Here is a 25,683-nt window from a genome sequence, read left to right on the forward strand (position 1 = left end):
TTAAATATTATTCAGACAATATCACCCTCGATCTCAGACACAAACCATACATCGGTCGCATCGTGCAACATCTTCTTCTACAGTTCGCCACCACGGGCGAAAAAAGGAAAAAACACAAAGGCGTGGTTTGAAATGGATAATATGACTTTTTAAAAGGGGGGAAGAAGGGCGTAGTCGTCGAACAGAGATGGCGATAGAGAAATTGACGTCGGCACGGGAGGGGGGCGAGTGAAATGGGGATACTCGGCGAAAGAGTGTGTGCCAAAAAAAATCCGTTGGCAAGTCGCGCTCAGTAGAAGAGTAGATGCCATCGGGGCGCGGTTACACGAGGAAAGGTGCGCGCATGAGTATAGCGCGAAACGGACAGAGCGAGATGCATAATACCAAATCGTAGCATGTTCGAATGAAACATTTTTTTATAGGGGAAACGCGTGAGGACCGCGGGGTAAAATGCACCGTACAACGTCAATCACATACAGCGATTCGCAATAGCGTCATTGTATATCTCGCGACACGCACACATGCACATCCCAGCGTCACACACATATCACACTTTCTTTCCTACTCTTCTCGCTAGCTTCCAAACGAAACGCGGCGAGTTCCGAGAAACGAAAATAATAATATAACATCGCGAAGATAAGAGAATCTTTTCCCGCGAATATGGAAAGAACGCGCGTTTGAAAAAGTACCAGTGTTACCACATGACAACGATTTGAAAAAAATAATAACAGTCACGATCTTGTGACAGCGAGTGATAATTAAATTTGATGTGTGTTTTTATCAATATTTTCTAACCACATTTTATATTTTATTTAACAAATCATAACTCTAACCACTTATTATTGAATATAAAATGTATCTGCCTTCGTATAATATATAAATAAAACATGAGACAATAATTTATTAATATTAAATACGATTGCAGTGAGAAGTGTTCTATGAAAAAAATAAGTATATTGAAAAAAAGGCGGGAACATCTTGGTGACAGAACATTATTTTTTTTCAAATTCAAGCATTCGCGCATAAAAGATCGAATGATCGCTAATAAAATGTCAAATCTTCAAGGCCGAAAAAGTATTTTTATTTCTATTAAAAATTATTTCAAATCAACTATTGCAAATAATCTTGATTTATTACTTTTTCGTACCAACAAAAAACATGCATGTCATGTGCAGTAAATCTAAAAATATTAATTGTACCTAACAATTCTAATTTATGTAAGTTTTCTACTAAGTAGAATTATTTTTCCACCCTTTTGGCATCTTTTTTCAGTTTTCTCCATTGTTATTTTTATTTAGTAAATTAAATATTATGTAGGAACCTACCTACGTGAATATACTTAATAATTAGTGCCTTTCAAATAAATAACTCAAGTTTTGCTTATATTAATCAACAAAAAAAATTGATATAAATTAGAAATTAGAAAATTGTGTTAAATTTTCAATATTCAAAGATTTTTTCCGTAAATTAATCGCGTGTGCATCGTTGAACCTAATTACAATTTGAAACCGTTCCCTTCCCAATTAAATCATTGATTATCTTTTTTGATTTTTAAAAAATCTATAATAATCGATACAATATTTAAATCTTGCAATAAACAGGAGTTTAATAATAGGTATCTAACGTATACTACAGTATGTAATTCCAATTGCAAGTGTTGCAAAGCTCGTTAGCCGTCGGGTACTAATGCATACAAAAGCCTTGCGAACAACTTCTTAAGAAGGCTTTAAAGACGACTGTAGGTATGTATTTTACCTGCATATTTTTAAAATTCCAATTTTATACATAAGTATAATATGTAATAAAAAACAGTTAACCCCGAAAATTAAAAAAAAAACATTTAGGTAGGTAGGTACCTATTCAACATTCCACCACCATTATACCTAATTTTATAATTAATATATGGATATGCTATCTACCTGCTTATGAGGAGCTAAGTATTATGATACCTACTTGACTAGCATAAAAAAAACTTAGGAAAACGAACACCTAACTAAGTATAATTAAAGCAAGTGGGTATGTAGGTGCCTACTTAGGTAGTCATATCTTTTAACCCCGATAACATAAATATTTGTTTCGTGTACGTATAATTATACCTCACACATAAAATATAGGTAAAGTGCCTACAAAAATTTATTCTAAACATATGTCTAGATAGTTAGATACCTACCTAATGTTTTTTCCACTAAAGACCAACGCAAAGATGTTTACTGTGTGCAGGAATCGTTAGTTTAATTTAAATACCTACCCAACTGAACATGTCGACATATAATAATAGTGATAGAGTTAGAACGTTATATCTCTTATATACTCAAGCGAAATCTGAGCTAATGAGTCACCTTTTGGAGTCCTAGTAAATTTGAGAACAATAATAAGTAATACTATTATAAAATAAAAATTTATAACTACAAAAAAAGTTATATTTACGACCCTACCCAAGTAAGAGGTCCAGAGATTTTACAAAATGTTTCAAGGACTTGCTTTAGGTGGCTATTAATTTGTTACTCTAGTTTCTTAAGATTCCTTTAAATCCGTAATGGATATTACGTTCAATGATAAAAATACCTACTTATCTGAATCAAATGTAAGTAGGTAGCAATATTTGAAATATAATATACTTAGTACCTAGTTACTTAGGTACATAATTAGTTAATTATCTATACTACCTGTCTTTTTTATCAATATATTTTTAATTCATTCCGAAAACTATTGAATATTTAACACGTCAGGTGCATATCTAACGTAGATAGATATAAGTATACAACTTTGATAATAGAATTTTATAAAATAAGTCGGGTCAAAAGTTTTATAATGATTTTTGCTTCGGTGAACTTAATAGATAGAGCACGATCGCCGGTTCATAAAATTCTACTTAACCCGTTTTAGATCAAAATAATATTCTCTCATCATGAAAGTCTATGGCACGATGGTTAATTACTATTAACGATATGATATTTTAATTGAAAACCCACGCTCTGGAAATTGAAGTTAAGCGATGTATTAAAAAACGTTTAAAAGAAATTGCTATAGCAGTGTGGCCATGTTCTAAAAATTCTAAAGCAACTCTTGCGATGCTTCTAGATTCAAGAATGACGGACAATCGTATAAATAAGAGTATAAGTCAATTCCATATTGAGTTTATAAGTAAAACTCACGTTAAATTTTATTATAATTGGATTTATGAATGAATATAAGTAATATTTCATCCTTTTTACTACTCGAAGGTGATTATGTGAAGAAAAATTTCTATAAGAATACTGAAAGATATTAGCAATTAACTAGATAAGTAGCTAGTTTTAAAATGATTTAATCTAAGATATTCCAAACAATTTGATTAATTCAAATGTATTTAATTGCTTTTTACCCCCATAAGTACTTACTATTTTTTTCTTAGTATTTTTAATCAGGTTTTATTTATTTCTGTCAACAATGACAACTTATAATTAATACTAATACACGATAAATTTAATCAAGAAACATGCTATTATTTTCTTGTTAAATTTGATCTGTGTACCAAATAGATACCAAATATCAAACATACCTACTTATTTCATTACATTTTACCTCGGTATGCAAATGCACTTAGTTACCCAGTTGCATAAAAGGGGTGCATTTGCATCTCCCATTGTTACTATCAGGCACCATTGACTACCCTTGCTACTCACTACCCTCAGATGGTATTTTATAATCATGGGACTATGTGAGCAAGATCCTATTCAACGCAACTAAGCACGGTTAGAATAAATTAATTTACTTCCGTTTTATGCAAGTCGATAGCCTCTTTTCTGTTTATTGGTACAGTTTTATTTCTTGCCAATTTAAACATGTTGTATTTATTGTGGGACATGTCGAGATATCTACTTATTTTCCTAAAATATTGAAAATTATCTAATACACATATATACCTAACCTATGTCTATGTCTACTTTTTTTTATGTACATAGATTGTTTGCTCGTGTAGGGATAAAACAATACCTATAATATTTTATATTTGATACAATTTAGTTCATTTAGTGTATCTAACTATCACCTAGTTAGTAAGTAGCTGATATTGATTGAATAATGACATTCGTTAGTCATGGTTACATCCCTACATAAACGATCGAATGAATTATTTAAGTCAAATCCAAAGTGACATAATATTACGTCTCCCCGTAAACAAATAAATACTGTAAAAAACTTTTTTTTGTACAAATTGTCATTTTCTTTATTCCACCAAAGATGGTAAGCATGTGAAAATTCACTTCGAAAAAAAGCTAATGTGATCACGTGACTTAAGATTTCGTCTAGTGTTGTTTTTATTGAAGCGCGCAAAATTGTACAACATTTAATTTGTTAGCAATATTTGCAGATATTGACGTGCTTTGAGTTTAAAACAAAGGTTTCTGCACATGCCTGTAATGACAAACGTTTGCAAACAATAATATTTTTTATACAATAATACAATAATATTTGATTACACTGGACTAAGCGTTAGATACCTATGTACCGTTCTTTATAAACTATAATAAAAATGCCACAGGTAATTATATTCTTAGGCTTTTTGACTTATTTTTAACTTTCCGTGGCAAACTTATATAAAATTAATAGATTGTTCTATATTATGCAGTACATAATTCGACAGTGTGCCTAATTTGACCAATATAATTTCATATCCAGCTCCAAATTGAGATTATACTTAGAATATAAGTTGAACTTTAATTGAGTAATTACGATCCACTTATTTTTGTTTTGTTTGAAAAGCCCATTTAGTAATGGGGATAAATTACACTTGGATCTTTTTTATTCCAGCTTTTAATTTTAATAAGTGACCGTAGTTAAGTTTTCATGATAGCCACATGGAGACAATAATATTCATAAACTATGTCAAAAGCCTATACATAGATACGGTACATACTTACGTATGAGCATGTTTAAAATAACTTCCCGTATATCCTCAATAATTGCGTTCTAATAATATAGTTCGATAAAAATAACTTGACCTGAGAGTGTAGCCAATTTAAAATAAAAATACTTATATGCTATCAACCAATACTTACGTATATACCTACCTACATACTCACCTTCTGAAATTAGATGCAGGTAATGTAGATAGTGGTACCTCGGCTGCTCACTAGAAACAGCGCTCAATTTTTTTGAACGTCATGCACAGCTGTTTGGAACAAAACGCTCCCCATAAAAAACAACACCATATTATCATCCATAAAAAGAGTTCAATACAAAAATTTGTTCCACACAATAAAGGCTAAGAAATTGTTCATCTTTATACCTTTTGGACGTCATTGGTAAAATAAATATTTAATCATCATGAAATTAGTCTCATATATTTAGTTAAGTAGTTTATTTATTGTACAGAACAATAAGTTGATAAGTCTCCTTATGTGTTTACCTATATTTATATTTCGAGATTAATTATTAAAAATATCGAATGTACATACCTACCTACCTCAATTTTAAATTTGTCTATAATGGAAGGTTCAAAATCGGATGTTTGATCAAATTTTAGGTTTGTAAAACGAATATCTTGTAAGCCATCATTAAATTTTATAGGATTTATGCAGATCTATATATGATTCGCAAACACAAGGTCGCGCCACTTCTCTCGTTCCATCACCACGTTTCGTGCCTCTCCCCATATGAGACCTGTAGTGTAGATCTCATTTATTTGTACTACAGACTATTTTAATGGCTTTATAAATTTATTATACACTTCCTAAAAACAAACGCCAAGAATGACGTTTAAAAATAAACTCTAATCTTTTATAAAATGTGTTGGTACTTAATTTGGATTGTTTTTGTGGTTATATTTAATATTTTCTGTACAATAAAAATAAATTATAGGTATCTAATAAATGTTCAAAGGAAAATGGTCGGTAGATAATAGATAAATAGGTACTTAGATATTTTGCAAACTTTACGGTTCTGAATAATACTCCTAACTCCGCCCAAAATAAGTGGATAATAAACCTGCCCACCACATTCTCTGGATACAAAAATTGTGCTGGATTTTTTTCTATTGTATAATACCTACTTGCCTATTTTGGGTTTTACGAGTGTCCAAGTTTAGGGCGAAGGGGGCGAACCATTGTCCTCGCCGTCCCCCCTCTCGTATTTGTTTCGTACACGCTGAACCCCATAAATCATTAAGGGGATGCTACGTAATAAAATAATCAGCTGGTGGCATAGTTGTCGCCATTGATTCTAATTTCAAACTTTGACATAGAACACTATATTACGTTTTACAGTCGGGGTCAACATTATATAAATACGTAGGTACTTCAATAGTGATGATCATTTTGTTTTGCTTTACTAAAAATTATGAATTTTCTACCTCTTGATATCTACTAATTAAAAACGCGTTTAGGTTATTATTTTCATTGTGCATATTTGAGCATATGGTAATTATTTGAAATTTCTTACAAGTCTCTGTTGCTTTTATACTCGTAATATCTAATATTCACGTTGTAATATTTTAATTTAACTCTTTTAGTGACGTTGTAATAAGAAAATATAATGATATAATATTGAAACGATTGAATAATAATTCATAAGTAACTTATTAAGTAATTATGTATTACTTAGTTTTTTCATAACCAAGTATGTAGCAGTGGCGAAGGGTGGATGTAGGCTGATATGAACCGAAAAAAATATAACACGAACTAAACATTATCAGTCAAACGTATTTGTTTTCATTGAACTAAGAATGCAATGTGTAGATAATGTGTGTTAATTTTTAAAATTCAATTAAACCCTAACTAATCCAAGCCAGAATAGATAATAGTCAAAAAATATTCGTTTATCTATAAAATATCTTAAATTGTGCCAATAGGCATTTAGACCATACAATATAATATTAGATAATTTATAGAAATAATAATTCTTTTTATCGATTATAGTTCGGCTTAGACATGGCTTAATGAATTATTAAAAACCTAACCAACGTCATATTAAATGATTACATTGAGCACATACAAATATTTAATTCAAGAAGTTCACAACATGACATTTAGAATAAAAAAGCACAGATAAATCAAATATGACTGAAAAAATGTGCACTATTTTTTAATTGAATTTAAAAAAACTGACCAGCAATATCTGCAAATTGTATTCTTAGTTCAATGAAAACAAATCAGTATGACTGACAAAGTTTAGTGTGCTATTTATGTCGAATCTTAACAGCCTACCTCCACCCCTCACCACTGATATAATATGTATGTAATTAAACATGTAAAAATAATATTTCATTATTCACATATTCTTTTTTACCTACATCGGGCATATTGTGTGGTCCCTTTGGTTATATTTTTGATTAATGATCTTTAAGGATTCGTATTAAATGAATGAAATCTACACGCGCAAAACAATAATTACATTTAATTCCATACCTTCAGAGACCACAAGGGAGAATAATTCATTACAATTTCCACATACTTAATTGTTTTTTTCCCTGCATATAGCATACGTTTTAATTGTAGGTAATTTCACAAGAACTGTCTTAAAAATGACAAATTATTGTCGACTTCTTGGGATCCAACAAGAATCTAACTACTTACCAAGGTTTAAACCTCGAGTGTGGAAAAATATGGAATAAACTTTATGTTATTTTCAATAGTTACATCTGTTATCTGTGTATTAATATGTAGTTATTAAAATTTGTCACATAAACGCATTGATTATCGGTAATATTTGAGGATGCTCTGAAGGGAATGGGACGACTGGACTCCGGACAATTGGACGCCGCACTGTCGTAGACACCTATACAGAACGTAGACGAGGTATTTTAATCAGTTTCTATATACTACTTAGTAGTTATAATTCATTTTACTCTTAACATAATGTAGGTATTCTTTATTGCGGATTGAGAACTACCATGCCTAAGGCTTTATATAAAATAAAAAACTCATTTTTCGTTAGAACTTAAACATATGTACGAATAAATCATTATTTACGTCTGCGTATTTACATTCTCACCAACTAATACATCATAATAATATAATCATTTAAATATAAATAGTAATATTAAATATATTTTTTTAAAGTTCCTATAAGTACCTAACGTCTATTTAATTTCGAATTCCGTGGCGGCCAGTTGTCCCGGTGCCAAATCGTCCTAGACCCTGCTCTGAACGCTTTTTGTTTACCGTCATAAATTAATAAACTTAATCCTGACTTTCATAATGTACCTATTCTTGTGTCCAATATACTCTAATAAGTTGCTACGGAATGCATTTAAAAAAATGACATTTTGTGGATTTAATAAAATGTATTCGCTGTCTCACACCGCGTGAATAAAACATGAATATCTCAATAATCCATAAATGACATTTTCCGACATTTAAAATAATGACAGCTGGTTAGTATTGATAGTAAAAAATAAGATTAACGGCAGTACAAAAACAGTATAATTTCCATAATATTAATATATTTTTATTCTTATTTGAGTTTTTGTGGGCGTAAGCTGCTTTATGCACATAGTGTTAAAATTAAAAATATATTTTCGATACAATAACAAAATTGTATGAAGAACTCTATCTGTTGGGTGGATACCTGAATATAATACCTACATAGTTACCGTACGAAAGATAGGCGTAGGTGATTTCTTATTATAAAGAGTAATAAAAATACATACGGTTGCGTACATCAAACTACGTATTCTGCTTCTTAAAAAATAATATTACAAAACCGACAAAAAAGTAAAGCTAACTTCACATAAAGAGAATATTTTAATTTTAGCTTAATAGTTCGACCTATCGCGTATGTACTTTAATTTTACACCTACACACCCCTAACGAAAATCGTACGATACACAAACACGTCAAAACGGCACGTAAATGATGAATATTTTACGAAATGTGAGTGCTGAATAATCTGTCAATTAAATATTATACGGAAATTATTTTTACCTCTTAAAGTTTGCAGATGGAACGTATTTTATTTTTTGAAATTTTATAAGATGTCGATTGATAAACGCGATGACGAATATTATAGAATAAAATTTACCTATTTATAAAATAGTGTATTGTGTAATTAATATTATAAGTAACGAATTTCATCTTTGACATCTAATATTGCATTGTAGTAAAGTAAATTACTTATATACCTAAATCTATGTATTGTTGAGAGAGGAGAGAGGAGAAATCGGAAAATGGAAAAACGAAACAAAAGTTAAGTCAGTGTAGCGTTCAATTAAAAAGAAACGATCTACAAAATAACACATACGTTTTTTTTTGTTGGTGTTCGTATTCGGTGGATTCGAAATTTGAAATTTGAACACATACGACAGCGAATGTAGTATGCAGGGATATGCGACGGAGTTATAAACCGTTGTGCTGTATCTTTTTCAGTCGCTTGAACATAGAGCGAGAGAGAGGATCCCCTCTCTAGTTCTGTAGTTTCCCGTTCGCGGTGCGCAAGGCAGCCCACGAAGGCCCGAAGCCGAGCGAGGCGTTCGGGCGCGATCGGCCCCCTGCCCGCTCGGCTTCCAAGACGATTCTTTTTACAAGTCCATGCGTTGAGCGCCGTTCTTTCGTCTTCGGGCCTCGTTCAAGGAGGCAGCGCAGTCGGCGTGTTTGTACTTCGAGTATCGCGGACGACTACTTGCGACTCGCACAGGGACGGCTTGAGAAATTTTCTTCCGTGCTGTTCGCCTCGGACTTCCGATGCGGTCCGACGTTGCCGACAGAGACCGCCACAAGACAATAATATCTCTCCCGATGTGAAACTTAATAACAGTGCGCGTAGTGCTTTTTTATCCTGGCTGTCGTGTCCGGACACCTGTTTTAATTTCATACTGTTTTACTTAGGTCATCCAAATAATAGACTGTGGCAACACTTAATTTTCACACAGGGTAAAAAAAATCGGTTGAAGATTATTTCTTGTGAACCCACATGTTTTCGTTTTGAACACATGTTTTCTTATGAATATTTTTGACCAAACATTTCACAATAAAGATTTATAAAAAAAATCTACAAGTGCGCTATATTGTTCGCTGCAGAGAAGAGTACTTGTCCTTTTTATGGTGAGTTAATTTCTAAATAATTAATTATTCAATACTCAAATAAAAAAATAATCAATAATAATTTATTTAATAAATCACAATGTAGGTATAAGAGCTTAGAAATATATTTTATTTGCATCTTACCATACGCGTAAATAATATTTTAATGTGCCTACCCACCTATCATCTAAATCCTTGTCTATTCCACGAGTGCGTGTAAAAAAATGATCCATGAATACTTGCGATAAATTCCGCAGTGTAAAAAAACTGAACAAAAACATTTTTGGTTTTATAAAAAAAAAATCTAAAGAATACCGCTAACCATTGATCTTTTGGCACTTGTAAAAAATCGTATAAAAACCCAAACCGAAAAGGTGTTTTCTTTATTTGTAGAATGTTGAGGTGCCATTTATATTGTAAAAAAAGAGTGTGCCCTTTTTATTCCGCAAAAAACTCTATAGCCATATTATTACTTTCAACGAACAGGTGTTTTTTTTACCTCTCTATTATTAATACTTCGAATAAACGCTATTATGTTATTACAAATGAAACTACAATAAAAAGTTTATTTATAAATCGTGACCAAGTTTATACATTCATTAGTGATTAGATCATATTGTTTACTAGTGTTTTAACAATCTTTAGTTAAAATTAACAAATAAAATTACCTAGTATTTAATCTAACTTGAAAAATAATAAAAGTGGAAGGAAATTAACTGAAAACTATAAATTCCAATAAGAAACTGTGCGTTAAAAAAATGACATAAACTTAGGCAAATTTCCTGACACGCCCTGAAGATATCGTTGGACCACGTGATTAAAACCGTTTTTTGTTTGCCAAGTTTAAACATTTTAATTGCAAGATAATGTGTAGTCTAGTTCAACTAAGTACTTGTATAAATCTATGGAAATAATTTAACCAATAAAATGGGCATTTTGTGAAATGCATTCAGATTTGGTAGGTATGTGCATGAACACCTTTATTATAATCTTAGTAAAGTATTTTTTCATACCTAATAAAAACAAGGTACACGGACTGGTGAATTTCCTACCTAAATAATTTGAGAACTATCCTTCGAACACACCTGCATCTTTCAAATACATGTAAGAAGGAATATTATTTATTTTTATCATTTGAAAATATATCATTTTATTTGGGATCGAAAAAATATCACTGAACATATTAACGGAAATATATTTTAGCAGATATCTTAAATCCTAATTACATGTGCCTATCCCAAACCAAGAACAATGTTTTCCATCCCCTGCATAGTAAAAAAAAGATGGGAGAGTTCTCAAAAAAAATAAATGTTTTCAAGTATTCAAATTTAATGTTCGTCAACAGTTTTTATGACTTTCGGACAGTTTTTATACAATCTGCGTTTGTGCAACATGTAGGTACCTATGTACCTAGCTTGGCCTGGACTTTCTAGTGTTTGCCATCCCGTGATTGATATCGAATGGTATATTTTGGTGAACTAAAGACCTATAGAACGTGACGTCTTCCAAATAAATATAATTACAATATTTAAAACTGCCACTATGGTCATTATTAAAACTTTTTTAAAATTGTTTTCATATATTTTGCTGAAATCTCTTAATTTACAGTTTTTTTTCTTAAACTATAAAATTTCTTCCCTACTTGACCGTTATATAAAAATATTTTTTGGTACAAAATACTTAAGTCCTGAAAATAGGGAAAGTTTTGTGTTTTCAACAATCTCGAATCAAGATTACTGATCTAACCCCCGGGATTGCAATCCCTATCGTCGACTGTATTGCACAAATTATGCGGTGTTTATGATGTGAACAGAATGGCGGTATTAAAATTTTACGACCTCAATACAAAGTACGGCCCTGCTTTTAAACGATTATTATTAATAATTCATTTAGGTATTGCAAAGAAATCTTTTGGCAGTGTTTATAAATGTAACAATGTATATGTAAGCCACACCCATACTCATAAAAATCAAGCGTAAGCACATTCGCATTGCTAAAGATACTAGTTCTGTCTTTCATCATTTTAAAATGAATAGGTATATTTTTGTATTTATTTTTACAATGTATGGATTTAATAATAACACCAAGTTTATAATTAGTTGCCAATCAATTGTAGTAGTGAACGTTAAACATATTGAAAAAAATCGTATGTGAATTAGGTAGGTCTAACATGGTGTTTATCCAGTAATTTGAATAATTTGCTGGTCAAGTGTTATAAGTGTCGCTGAGTTTCAAAACCCGCTATAACACTTTTTCATTATGTTGAGAAAATCAATAAAAACTTTTTGAACTAGAAAGGTTTTTGAATGTTTCAGTAGTGTTATATTGGGATTTGATAGACACATTGATTTTGTTTCATCAATGACAGTTAATCGTAGCGGATTTTGAAAGAGGCGATAAAATTTTCATGTAGACACTTTAATGACGAATCCAACGATATATATATCTTAATTATTTCAAAAAAGTGTTATAGCGGGTTTTGAAATTTAGCGACACAATTTAAGGATTTTTTCACAATTTTGTTTAGTTTTTGTCTCTTCAGAAGCCATTATTCCCATCCTGTTTTTTGAAACTGCTCAAGTAACTACCTAACCAGAATTCTATTCTGTCGTATAATATTATATTATCAACATCGCATTTATTTCGATTCAAACTCAACAATTTAGCAAATTGAACTTACAGCAAGCTAGAACTAGGGCGTTGAAGTGAGTGTATTACATTTAATTGATTAGTTAGGTACCTACCTACCCCATGGAATGTGTACAATATCATAATACCTATAATACTTAGGTAAAGTGTATGCAAAAAACCCGTGCATACCGATAATACTTCTACTTATAGAGTGATGGACAATAACAGCTGTGCAAAATGTAACGTGATAGTCAGAATTATTGTATTATTGGAATATGTCTAATTATCATGTTTTACAATCTGGGTACAATGCTTAATATCAAAGCGCACTATTTTTTTTCTATCAATAAATTCAGTAATTTGGTACAAACATAACCCATTGTCAGTTGGTAACTGAATATCATTAGAAATACTAGATTATACCTAATGTAATATAACAAAAAAACAATTCAGAAAAAGTACCTACATCTAAGCAGTATAATAATGTAAGTAATCAATAAGATACCGATTAAAGTTCTACCATACTGAATAATATTATAGTAGTAGGTAGGTACAGTTACTTACCATGGAGATTACACTTTTTATGATAAAAAAATATAATTATGTAGGTAGGTATATACTAAAATATACCAAGTATTTTATTTATAATTAATTATGTCCAATAAAGTCATAAACAATAAGAGTATTGTATATTTGTATTTTAACAAAAATTGTTACCTTAGTTCTATACTATCGTAAGTTAATGAATAATTGAAATCCTTGGTATGAATAATTGGCTAATGCATCAAAATGTAATAATGCCTACTGAGCAAACTACACACTAGGTATTAATAGGTGTGTATAGGTCATGACTTTTCGTTATGGCAAGATAGAAATAAGACTACAAATTGTTAAAAAAATCGTTTAATTTATAAAATAATTAATATAGCTAGTAAGTATATAATATACATACCTACTTACTTATCTCCGTACAATAAATGATTAAGTCAAAGGTTCATTGACATCCTTGATTTTTTTTGTTTGAAATTTCTAAATTGTTTTTTTTATTAATCTTACTTATATAAATATATTAATAATAATTATACTACATACTAGTACATACCTACTACCGGAGGTCACTATTTTTTTTTTTTAAATTTTAATTGAAGTTTTTATCTGATTTTTTTTTAATTTAAAAGTAAATCTTGGATTTTAATTCTTAATTTATTTAAACGTGGGCCCTGCAACATAGTTCTGGCATTGCATCATGAAATTCGGATAGCTAAGATTTTTTTTTTACATTATGAATGTTCATAAACATTGTCGTTTTATTGAGTTTATTCAAATTGAAAAATTATACAGAATTTATTTTTTGAAGTCTTTGTTGAATTCATTTTTTTATAATTTTGCAATTAAAAAAACCCGATAAGGCAACAATCCGCAGCCGCTGAAGTTAGATAAAAATTTATGTATTTTTGTAACGGGCGATAAATAATATAAAAGTTGATTTTAGAACAGATTTATACCTACCTATTATTTTACAACGTTACAACGTTTTTCTTAGGTCGTATTCTTATTTGTCCGGTACAAATCTTGCAATTGATTTTTAACTAACGCCCCCGACTAGCTAGACATTTGAAATTTTTAGAATATATCAGAACACGATGCCAATGCATTTTTTAAATACTTTTAGCCATTGTTAAGTAGAATTGAATTCATTTTAAGTCAATTCTGTTTTGTATGAAAAGTTATTTCAATACCATTATTGGTTGCTAGGGGGTCCTAGCAACTAAATTATTAAATAATGTATACGTGCGTTACTATGGAAATCTATATGAAATGACATTTCATATTGTTTTCCATAGTAACGCACGTACTTTAGTACCTACGTAAATAATTTAGTAAGTATATGTTTTATCAAATATACCTACCAGTTGAATCTACCTAGGTATATTTAATTTTATTTAATAATACCGTTGGATGATAGCTACCTATTCAAACGTCAATAGTTTTTATCTGTCACTTTTTTATAATAGGTATCCAGCCATTTTTTAGAATATCAATAAGTATCTATCTATCTACATGTAGGTACCTACTCGTAGCTATTTTTTTTATTAACTATTATTAATTATATTTATTAGCTGGGTAGTTTCTGAACTATTCCCAAATATTATATTTAAGTGTTATTTTATATCAGCTAATTTATAGGCCATCCATGGACTGAAACCGTATGCGGTTTAGATCCGTGTGCCATACTAAACTTATGATTTTTGTTCATGAAAATATATTTTCACTAAATTTGTAAGTGTAAGTGTATGGTATAAACGAATACGATCAGATGATTATAATATAGTTTGTGGAAATATTATTTCTATGACCAGAAAAGATAAGCTTAGTATAGCACACGGTTCGAAACCGCATACGGTTTCAGTGCATGGATGGCCTATTATTAATAAAAAAAAATGAATTAACCTACGCCCTACGGTAACAACTTTAATTAATATCATGTGTATTTTATATTTTTCTAATAATTTAATTGTTACCTCAAGCCAATAGGTATCTAGAATCTAGATAAATTGATTTATATCTACTTTTTAGAATATTATTGTTATTATGTATAAGTAGATAGGTAGGTAACTTACTTGGTAGAAACCGTCCATTATGCTAGGCACTACAGCTATATAGGTAATATTATATTTTGAGCATGTATTAAAATGATTAAATGACTAGATTAAGATCCCAATTGAGCATTTAATGCCTCCTAAAATATTATCTAATCGATATATGAATAATCGTCTTCCTAAATTCTACAAGTAGATAGGTACCTATTATCATTACTTCCAAATAAACTTAATATTTTGAGATTAAATAGGTAATAAATACCTAGTATGTTCACGGCGAAACTGAATATTGCCAGGATGAATTGATAAAATAACTAATTCAATCCAGATATGTGCACTTAACTATTTTAATAAATAAAATAAAATGTTAGTTATCTATTTTTTATAGGTATATTATATTGTCCATATCTAGATATGTAACGTTTTTCAATGTAATCGTCGAATCGAGTAACTATGTTTTTCTAATATTCCCTACTGGTATTACAAATTGCACTTACTAATAATTATCAATATTTTGCATAGCAATTTCACCTTTGACAATCGTTGCTCATAATATTATACTAATTATTAATTTAGTACCTAGATATAATATATAACATTACATTTAACACTACACCTTAGTTCTTAAAACGTAAACAGTGATTGATTATTACTTAAAAACAACCAATTCCAGCCTTAAATCTATTTTGAGATTAACTAAAATGTATGTTATGTATTCATTTTATGATGACGGTATTATCGTTATCTCGATACGTCGTAAGACTGGGGTTATAAAATGATGATTATGTCACTATACATTTTTTAATGTACGTATAGGTATCTACTTTCTCCCGCGTTATTTTTATTTTCGAATAATTCTGGTTTTATGCTGTCAATACCGTGACCTCTGACTATCAGCTATGTGATTAGTAACAACAATAAACACTGTACGCAATGATAACAAAAAACTGATACTATTCTAACTAGCTATAATGCAATGTCCATATGATATAATATATATGGCATTAGGTACATATTTATAATATGTACGTATTGCAATTTTATTAAATACTTTTCTTCTAAACTAATGTTTTTGCTAGTCCTTGGTCCCAATTAAACAAAACTTATAGGTATGTATTTATATGCAAAGTTGTACCCCGACTTACGCGAATTCGACTTACGCGATTTTCGTCGGACCCACCTTTTGCGTAACTTCGGGGTATTGCTGGACCTATTGTTAATTTGACTAAAGTATATTTTTTATGTTCCGACTGTGCGAATTTTACATGTAAATTAAATTGTAGGTAGTCATCATGAGCTGTCTTACTAGAATATGAGAACAAAAAATACACGTTGTATACATATTCAATAAAAACATTAATTTAATATTGATATATACAATTATATTTAATACTTACCGACCCTACCTAGTTTCTCCTGTCTTTCCCTTGTATTTCGGTGCTTTTATCTCGTATTTTATTTAGACATGAATTGGCCAACTTCAGACGTACAAATTTCCGGACACTCAAATTTCATCAAAGTGGTCTCCATATTCGAGATCTCTACTCCAAATATCGACGTTGTGCTCAAAACCAACTTTCTGAACCACAACGTTCGTCTTTTATATAGACTTATTTTTTATAGTACTTACTTACTTAATTTATTATAGAGTTATCCACTGTACAATGAAATGCATGCATGATTTAGTATTTTTCACCTCACGCATTGTGTGTCAAAAGCCCAATAATATTATGTATTTTCAAAATACTACTTGGATATAAAATTAATAATAAAGTACAAATCGAAATCAGTATTGTCAGAATTGATTGTTGCTCAGTTGTTTTAATTCAGTTTCATGGACTTAATATTCCTTCCGTGTGTACATCGCCTTACGTTATCACTTGGAAAGGACGTTTCATTGCGATAATTAGTTTGCAATAAGGAATAAATTTATTGATAAGTTTATTTATTTAATAATGTTTATTTTTTGCTATCAATCTCCTACAATCAGTCAAAAGACTTTCTGCGCAGTTGGTCAGAATTATCGTCCGATACTAATTAATAGCTACTTATTCTCACCAAGCTGTACTTAACCTTTCATTTTGTAACATAAATAAAACAGGTAGATACCTAGATCCTATGTTCAATTCGAAAATTCTCGTATCCCCCCAACACTTGAGGATCATTTATTTAATATTCAACTCAATTCAGAATGTCTACGAACTGCTTGAGTGTTGTTTGATGTACGGAATCGAGTCATGGCACCTTGCGAAGTCTCTGACCAACCGTATGCGAAGCTTTGAGGTGCTTTTGGTGGATAGGTACTTGGTATACTTTTGTCAGGATCTAGCAGAGAGGACGTACGATTATTGGCTTGCGACAGTTATTCTTGACACACTTAAACAGTGCAAGGTTTCCATGTTATTCCCCACCGAAGAACCATAGAAACCAACTACAATAGAAAATTAGTATCAATAAATGTTGCGAATCCCTGACGTTATAATATTTTGTATTCATCATTAATTGCCCAGCACATGGGTGGGGAGGGGGACCTGCGGCCTCTTGAGTGAATACATATTTTTTTTATTTATTAAGTACCTAATCTGCAATATTATTTGGATTTTTACAAATAATGTACATTTTTACGTGCATATAATAGTTTCTTGTCAAAATTTCGACATAACAATAATTTTATGGTAATCCCGACAAAGGTTCATTTCGAATTTATCAATCTGGTTGGTTGTTATTTTTACCACGTTTTTCTTAGCTCGTATTCTTGTTTGTCCGGTGGTTGTTTATCCAGTACAAATCTTGCAATCGATTTTTAACTAACTTCCCGACTAGCTAGACATTTGTAACTTTTATAATATATCAGAACACAATGCCAATGCATTCTTTTAATACTTTTAACCATCTTTAAGTCAAATTGAATTCATTTTCAGTTAATTCTGTTTTGTATGAAAAGTTATTTTGGAATAAATCCGTAATCCAATCCACTATTATTGGTTGCTAAGGGGGTGGTCCTTAATATATACGTGCCATACTATGGAAATCAAAATGACATTTCAGTATTCTATATTTGTTTGTTTTTTTATTTACTTATCAAGTACAAGTTTAAGCATATTGAGCATAATAATTGAACAGAAAATTTAAAAACGTTGTATATAAAAAGTTCTTTTTATCTTGTAATTATTTTTACTAAGTAGGTAGGTACCTATATAAGCGTAGCATGCTATTTGCCACGTATCATCTACAGCCTATATTGTATACCTCGTATGGTAGGTATGTGATATTACAAATTGTTAGTTTTGCTATACCACCTACATAATATGAATAGTACTTATAGATAGATCCTCTATAAAAAGTGAAGTTGAGTAAAAATCTCCATACAATAATTGTACAAAAATAAATTGTATTATATGACACTAGGACATCTATTATTTCCAGGGATGGTGCGTAGGTATCTATCAACAGTATGTGAACGGATACGGTTAGACATTAGGTACTATGACTGGTTCAAAACTCTATGCGGTGTTAGTCTATGGATGGCTCTTTGTCATTTAATTTTCGGCATTTGGAACTTATTAATTACCAGATTACGTAGGTATCCTATCTACATATTATTACGCAAATATTATGTAGTTTTGCAATTTAACGGTTATGTTGTTAAATGGCGTCGCATAATTAGTAATATGTCCCAAATCTGTCGTCTCATCGTGTTTAAAGTTTGAACTCATCAGTCGTCGTAAGTTATCTGCGCCCACATACCGCATGCTTGCTTATCAACAGCTTACTTTACTTATCATATCAGTTATCATCGTCCGACCCTGCCCACGTGGCTTTAGCAGGCAAGATATGGACGAAAACTGTGTAGGTATCTGTCGCCATGTCGGCAATTAATGCACAATTAGGTATATTGACACAAACGGAAACGAAAAAACAATACTATTATAATATCTATTACCTACAACCAAGTAAGTAAAAAGCCCATCCAATGATTTGTATGCAGAGCTCAAAATGGAAAATTTTACGAAAATTTTAACATAGTTATCTAATTTTGGTAACCGGACAAAGCAGAAAATGACAAAACAGAACAGCCAGGGTAAAAATGAAACAGTAATTTTTGTGGAATCTTTTTAGGTTAGGTTAGGTCATTATTGTGTTGTACCTAATCACCCAATCATTTTGAAGATATTATATTGATTAAGATGAGATATCCTAGGCTTGCCGGCAACACCGAGTTAAGTCCCGTTTATTTGAGGCTTTCTAGCGATTAGCAATGCAGAAATTAGGTATATAATTTGATTTATTATGGCGTAGGTATTGAAAATCTGTGTTATTAAAAATCTATCAATATTCACACAATTTCAATATTAAATTTATATTTTTCCTGAAAGGTCATAGTTATATTTATCGTTGTTCTGTTTTGTCATGGAACCCAACTTTTATGTGTTTTATAAAAATAAGTATGTTGGATCTGTATATTGAGCAATCTGTATATGGATCTGTATATTGATTCCCTTTATCCATCCCCACGTCCCTCGTTTCAAACCATATGAGACTTGCAATGAGGCTGTATTACAAGGTGCTCTTGGCATTCTGATCATATTTTCCAGTCACGTGAAACTCCTCTTTATAACATCCTTTACCAACGACTGACGTCTCAGTTCAAAGCCCAGTCGCACATATAAAATCATCTCGACTGGAATATGATCATAAATCAAAACAAGCAATGTTACAACTCCTTGCCGGTACTCACTCTCACGTAGCTAGTCGAACGATTGAAAAAGCATCTTCTGCATATGCACGGACGCTATGTGCGATTGTAGTTGAGAATGGCGACTTTCTATGTGCGAACGAGCAAAATACTTTAGTAAACCTACTCTCATATAAAAATTTAACTTTTCAATAATTCATGTGATGATAATACGATTTACACGTGCCATTAACTCGGCCGAGAAGCTCTTTTTTAAGGGGGGAATTTTAGCTCTAAGCTACCTGACTACATAAAAAACGTGTGATGAGTTATAATTACTTCGTTCGTTTTGGGGCGTTTTCACAAATGCCATTGTTCGAAGTTTTAATGTTGGTGGCGGAATACACCTGCAGCTCGCCATGACTCGTTTATAAATGGCGAATTGCTACCTTCATTGCGAGAAACACCTCGTTTAAATATCTAAAAATTCTAAAGTAGGTAACTACAGACTCGCTAATTGGCTGTGCCGATATCTGTATTATTATGCAAAAGGGCAGCTTTTGTATTCCATTCAGACACGAATACAGACACACACATCTCTTTGAAATAAGGTAATAATTATTATACAAAGTAAAAATCGGGTCTTCGATTATTGATGATAATATCAACAATTAGTAGGTACGTAAATTGAGTTTTGCGTTATTTAATTTGTATGGAGCTCGCATCGAATAATATTGCGTCATTCGCTTGCATCTAACGCATGCATCATTGAATGGTTTACTTACCTTACATATAAATAGTACGTATTAAATTTCAACGTATCACATTTAGTGAGCCTTTGAATCGAAAAGGCATGGTCGTATAGAATTTACTAAATTCATGTCTAAATAAGCCACTTAAAAAATACAAAATAAAAATAATAATGCTATACGGCCATGCCTTTTCGGTACAACGGCTCACGGTGAACTGTGATACGGCGAAATGTAATACGTACGATTTATATGTAAGTAAATAATCCAATGCATTCTTTGGATGCAAGCGAATGACACAATCTTATTCGATGCGAACTCAATTTACGTAGGTACCTAATTACCAATTTTTGATATTTTCAATAAATTGTAATTTTGATTGTACAATTATTTTGTACAAAATATACATTATTTTCTTGTTTGCCATTCGAAAATAAATTATCCATAAGGGTATAGGTAGGTATAGATGCGAAAAGTTATTTTAAATATAAGATGTCTGGTTTATCCTCAATAAACATATTTTTTGAAAATCTTTTCTGTTTTCAATTTACAGTTTAAACAAGGCAACCAACCATTTTTCAATTATTAATCCAGTCGACTAGTGTATTTTTCTAGTTGAATCATTTTGTATAAAAAATCAATTGATTCCAGGATATCCAGGTACGTAACCTTTTTTCAAAGCTAAAAAAATCACCCTTCATAGATTCGATGGGTCAACTATCTTATTTATGGTCTTCCTGATTATTATATAACATTTTTTATATTTTGTTTATGGCGTATAATTTGTTATTTTGGATGAGAATAAATTGATTTAGAAATGATTAAATTCACCCCTCCTTTCGTAGCTTTTTTTTGTTGTACTCACAGTCTAGAGTCCACTGGCCATTATAGTAATCGAATAATATGATATTTACACTCACCAGCATAATATTATTATACCTTCTTTATAATCTTCTGTACAAATCTTTAAAAATAGTAAGAATTAGTTCTCAGCATATCATTATGTGTTAGATTTGTGTACCATATTTTATTTTGTTTTTTCTTTATTTTAGAAGTAATTAATATTTCATGGATAATTCACGGACTTCGGCTAGATAGGTAGGTACTAACCTACTGCCTTACTTACCTACTTTAATTAATATATAACACAGTTATTTTAAATTACATATCAATGCTTGTTTTCGTATTTTTTTTAAGACTTAAAATCTCAATATGTGTGGATATTGTGATTACGTAGGTAAAATCACGTCACCTTTCTAATTGAATATTAATTATTTTTTGTTGGATATCTTAACATTTGTTTATGGCTTGTCAACGCAGAAAATAACAAAGTAAACCAAATAATACCAGTATTTTGCTAGTATGTAAATTAGCTTGTATGTTATCTTACGACATTATACTCGCCAATTAACTGTCACGTGTAGTTTTTGTAGCCTGCTTTTATTTCTTTCGTAACGTGCATGGAATGGAACAAATTTAAATTAAGAATTTCGTTGTGGCTTTGTTATTTTTTTTTTATTTCGTATGATACTTTATGGATACTTAATCAGGGATCGGTTGGGTAGGTAGGTAACTAAATGATAAGAACATTCCAAAGGGTTTTGGTTTCAGACTTGCCTGATAATCTTGGACCTGGAATGTAAGAAATATAACTCCACAATACGTATGAAGTGGGATACAAAATAATGTATACCATAATATAAGAACATCCATAATCACTAACATGGGATGAATTGGGTGATAAACAATTTTTGAGTTTGAGTTTTAATTTTAATGTGGCGTGCAGTGATTTAGTATACGTACCTACCTAATATTTCTATCGTCAATACCACACACTTTCAAATATTATAAAAATAATTTAAAAATATATTATTAGGCATAATTCAATTCAGGGGCTGGCAATGATCCCGAATACTTTCGTGGCTGAATGCTTTTGTCTTGATTTATATTTACGGGCTAACCCTAGTCCCATCCAGGTAAATAATTAGACGACCACGAAACCTGTAGGGTCAGTACGTAATAAAAATTCTTCAGATAACAAAATGCGTTCTCCACTATGTGTTTTTTTCAATTTTATTAAAAATGTTATTCTGTTCAATGGTCTTTAGGTACCTCATTGAAAGATTTTTTGTTGTTGTTATTTTCTCGTAAACTGGTTTTATGTTGAAACTATATTATCTAGTTTCACGTACAATTTGTTTCATAATAAACAGGGACATACTTAGTTGGCGCTAAAGAATTAAAGACTATCGAGGTCTATCCTGAGCGTCCTGTTCCCAGCATTACACTGTCCCGTGGTGCAAACCATCAGCCTTATACCTACTTGCGTGAATGGTGCTGAGTTCCTTGTGGAGTTCCCCTGTTTGTGGAATTCTCCCACTTTACAACATGGTCTACCCACCTGCTTCGAGATGACATTTTAACTTACTTATTAGGCTTGAAAACGTCAATAACAATATTTGATTGCCTTTTCGAACTCATCAGTAATGATCCATGTTTTGTATCTACAAAAAAAAGGGTTTTACAATCACACTGTAGAATGTAGATCTTAAATTTTATTTTCTAAATTTAAAACTGATTTGTTTGTCGTCTATCACAATCAGCCAGGGATTATCGTCTGCTAATCTTCATACAGCTGCAGGTCTTATCATCCATTCATCTATATTCTATGTCGTTGACTTAACCACCAATATTATATGTTTCTTTAACCCAGCGATTTTTACAGTGGACACTAAATATAATTTTCTGAAGTTAAAAAAATCTAATTACGCAGGTATACCTATATGTATTTTAAGACGCGTAATAAATTTGGTACATTTATCATTATAAGATAACTTCTATGATATTTTATGTAATATATGAGGTTAAATCACACCTTATAAATAAAAATAATATGTAATATAAATATTTCGCTTATTATCAACAACCTTATAATTAATTGAGATAAATTTACCTCCACATTGGAAATTAATATAAAATATTTAACCAACATTACAGATAATAATGTATTCTTACGCATTTCGCTAGGAACTTTTACTTCAATTTCAAATAACTAATGACGAGCATAAATGGTTTTAAAAAAATGCACGATAGAACAAATCTAATTTATACATACGTAAGGGTTAGCACTGACACCCCCGCAGGCTGTTTAGTGTATATTATTATACACACAAGTTGACAATTTTACTCACTTTCTCGAAAAACCCTAAATAAAATGAAGCTGTTGTAGTTGTAAACATAAACTCCCATTAAAACTGCATAATCATAGTAAAGAAAATACTAGTTCTGATGCATGTTACAAAACAATTATTATATTGTGAATAGTAATTATTAATATCTAATGACGTTAGATATGTAACTATGTTTTATTTTTTTACACGACGTCACGCAGTTTTGTAACAATAATTAATAAACATAAATTCTTATATTTAATATTACAATACGATGTTGTCAATTAAAGTGTGATTACTATTTGTTACATTGTCATGTTTTAAAAACGTTTTTGGTTAGGTATTTTTTTTTGCTTTGCCAATAAAATATATTATGAAAAGATTTTTTGCTCGACTTCGGCAGAACATTCAACCATCAAAATGCACCAGACAGGTTGTCTGGCATACAATGTTTTTTTTTTTTTATCAAATACAGTTGATTTTTTTTTACCGTGTTCCACATTTGAAATTTCTCCGAAGTCACAGTCATCGCTGTTATTAATTTTAGTGATGTTTTCATTGCTACTATCCCAGGTTGTTGCACCTTAGTTATCACAGTTACGCTTGCAAGCGACTTGACGCGATAGTAACAATGCTACCACTCGAGGCAAACGATTAGTCAGTCCAATTTCGAGATGATTATATAGGGGGATACTTGGGGACGGTAAAATTTTAGATCCCACCGTTACGATTCACTGACTATTGCTTTTTGGATAAATTGCAGGAAGGGGGGGGGGGGGGGTTAGGATTTAAAAAAGCTACTCACCACTTTTTTTTATTTAATAAGTACTACACCAAAGTTATATTATAGTGCTGTTGAAAAAAATATGTAAAAAGGCTAGTGAATTACTAAAATACATCGGGAATTGATTTAAATAGAATAGTAGATTAGGGCTGCTAGAAATAGACCAGGTAAGTATTTATTCGTTTTTATCATTGTAATTAATGACTATCGGTGTGCGTTGTTGCTTCAATGCTTTGATATGAACCCTTTGATGTTAATGCGAAGTCGGCATTTTGAAAGCTTACCTGTGAACAGAACCGAATAAGGGATCATTTCGCCTTTTTAATGGCACCAAATTCAGTTAGTTTTAATAAAATCATAACTATATATTATATCTAATATTGACTAACAAAGTAATTTCACTATTTCTATACATAGTTGTAAAAAAATACAAAAACCATTAAAGTTCATTTACGGTGTCTTGTATGGATAGCATAAAGTTTACGTCATTATAAACTCCACTAAGCGACAGTAACAGAATGGACACATCACTGTATGGGATTTTGATTTTTTTTTCTTTGACATATCTAATAATTAATACATAAATATGTACTTATTTTTATTCATACTATACTCCATTACAGTAGCGAAGAGTGGAAGTAAGCTGTGGAAATGCGACCTAAAAAGTATCCACTACATATTGTCAGTCATACTTAATTGTTTTCACTGAACTAAGAATACAAATTGCAGATGATGTTAGAAACCGTATCTAAAGTAAATCATGATAAATATTAAGTAAAAAAAAATATGGTTTGGTTTTAGGACATTTATTTTTATAGTTATAGGACAGGTATTGGGACAGTATGAAAATTTTAAAATAGTGAAATTTGTATTCTTAGTTCAATGAAAACAAACAAGTAGGTATGACTGACAAAGTGTGTTTTATGTTTTTCGGATCTCCACACTCTACCTCTCTAAATACCTAGTCTATAATTGAATTTTAAAAACTAACCAACACATTCTGCAATTTGTATTCTTTGGTTCAATAAAAACAATAAATATGACAGACAAAGCTTACTGTGCTCTGTTTATGTCAG

At 30.9% G+C, this 25,683-nt stretch overlaps 1 long non-coding RNA gene across 1 annotated transcript in view; it reads left to right on the forward strand.

Moving 5' to 3' along the window:
• The first annotated feature begins 467 nt into the window (after window positions 1-467).
• Window positions 468-25,683, forward strand: part of LOC147063495 (uncharacterized) — a 44,902-nt gene continuing 19,686 nt past the window's right edge. The window contains exon 1 of the long non-coding RNA XR_015072096.1: window positions 468-1,742. This is a non-coding gene — a long non-coding RNA (uncharacterized LOC147063495). The remainder of the gene's footprint in view (window positions 1,743-25,683) is intronic.

This window comes from Rhyacophila brunnea, unplaced genomic scaffold, assembly GCF_057557595.1.
Source record: "Rhyacophila brunnea isolate RB1 unplaced genomic scaffold, BYU_Rbru_1.0 scaffold_9, whole genome shotgun sequence".
NCBI classification, from domain to species: domain Eukaryota; kingdom Metazoa; phylum Arthropoda; class Insecta; order Trichoptera; family Rhyacophilidae; genus Rhyacophila; species Rhyacophila brunnea.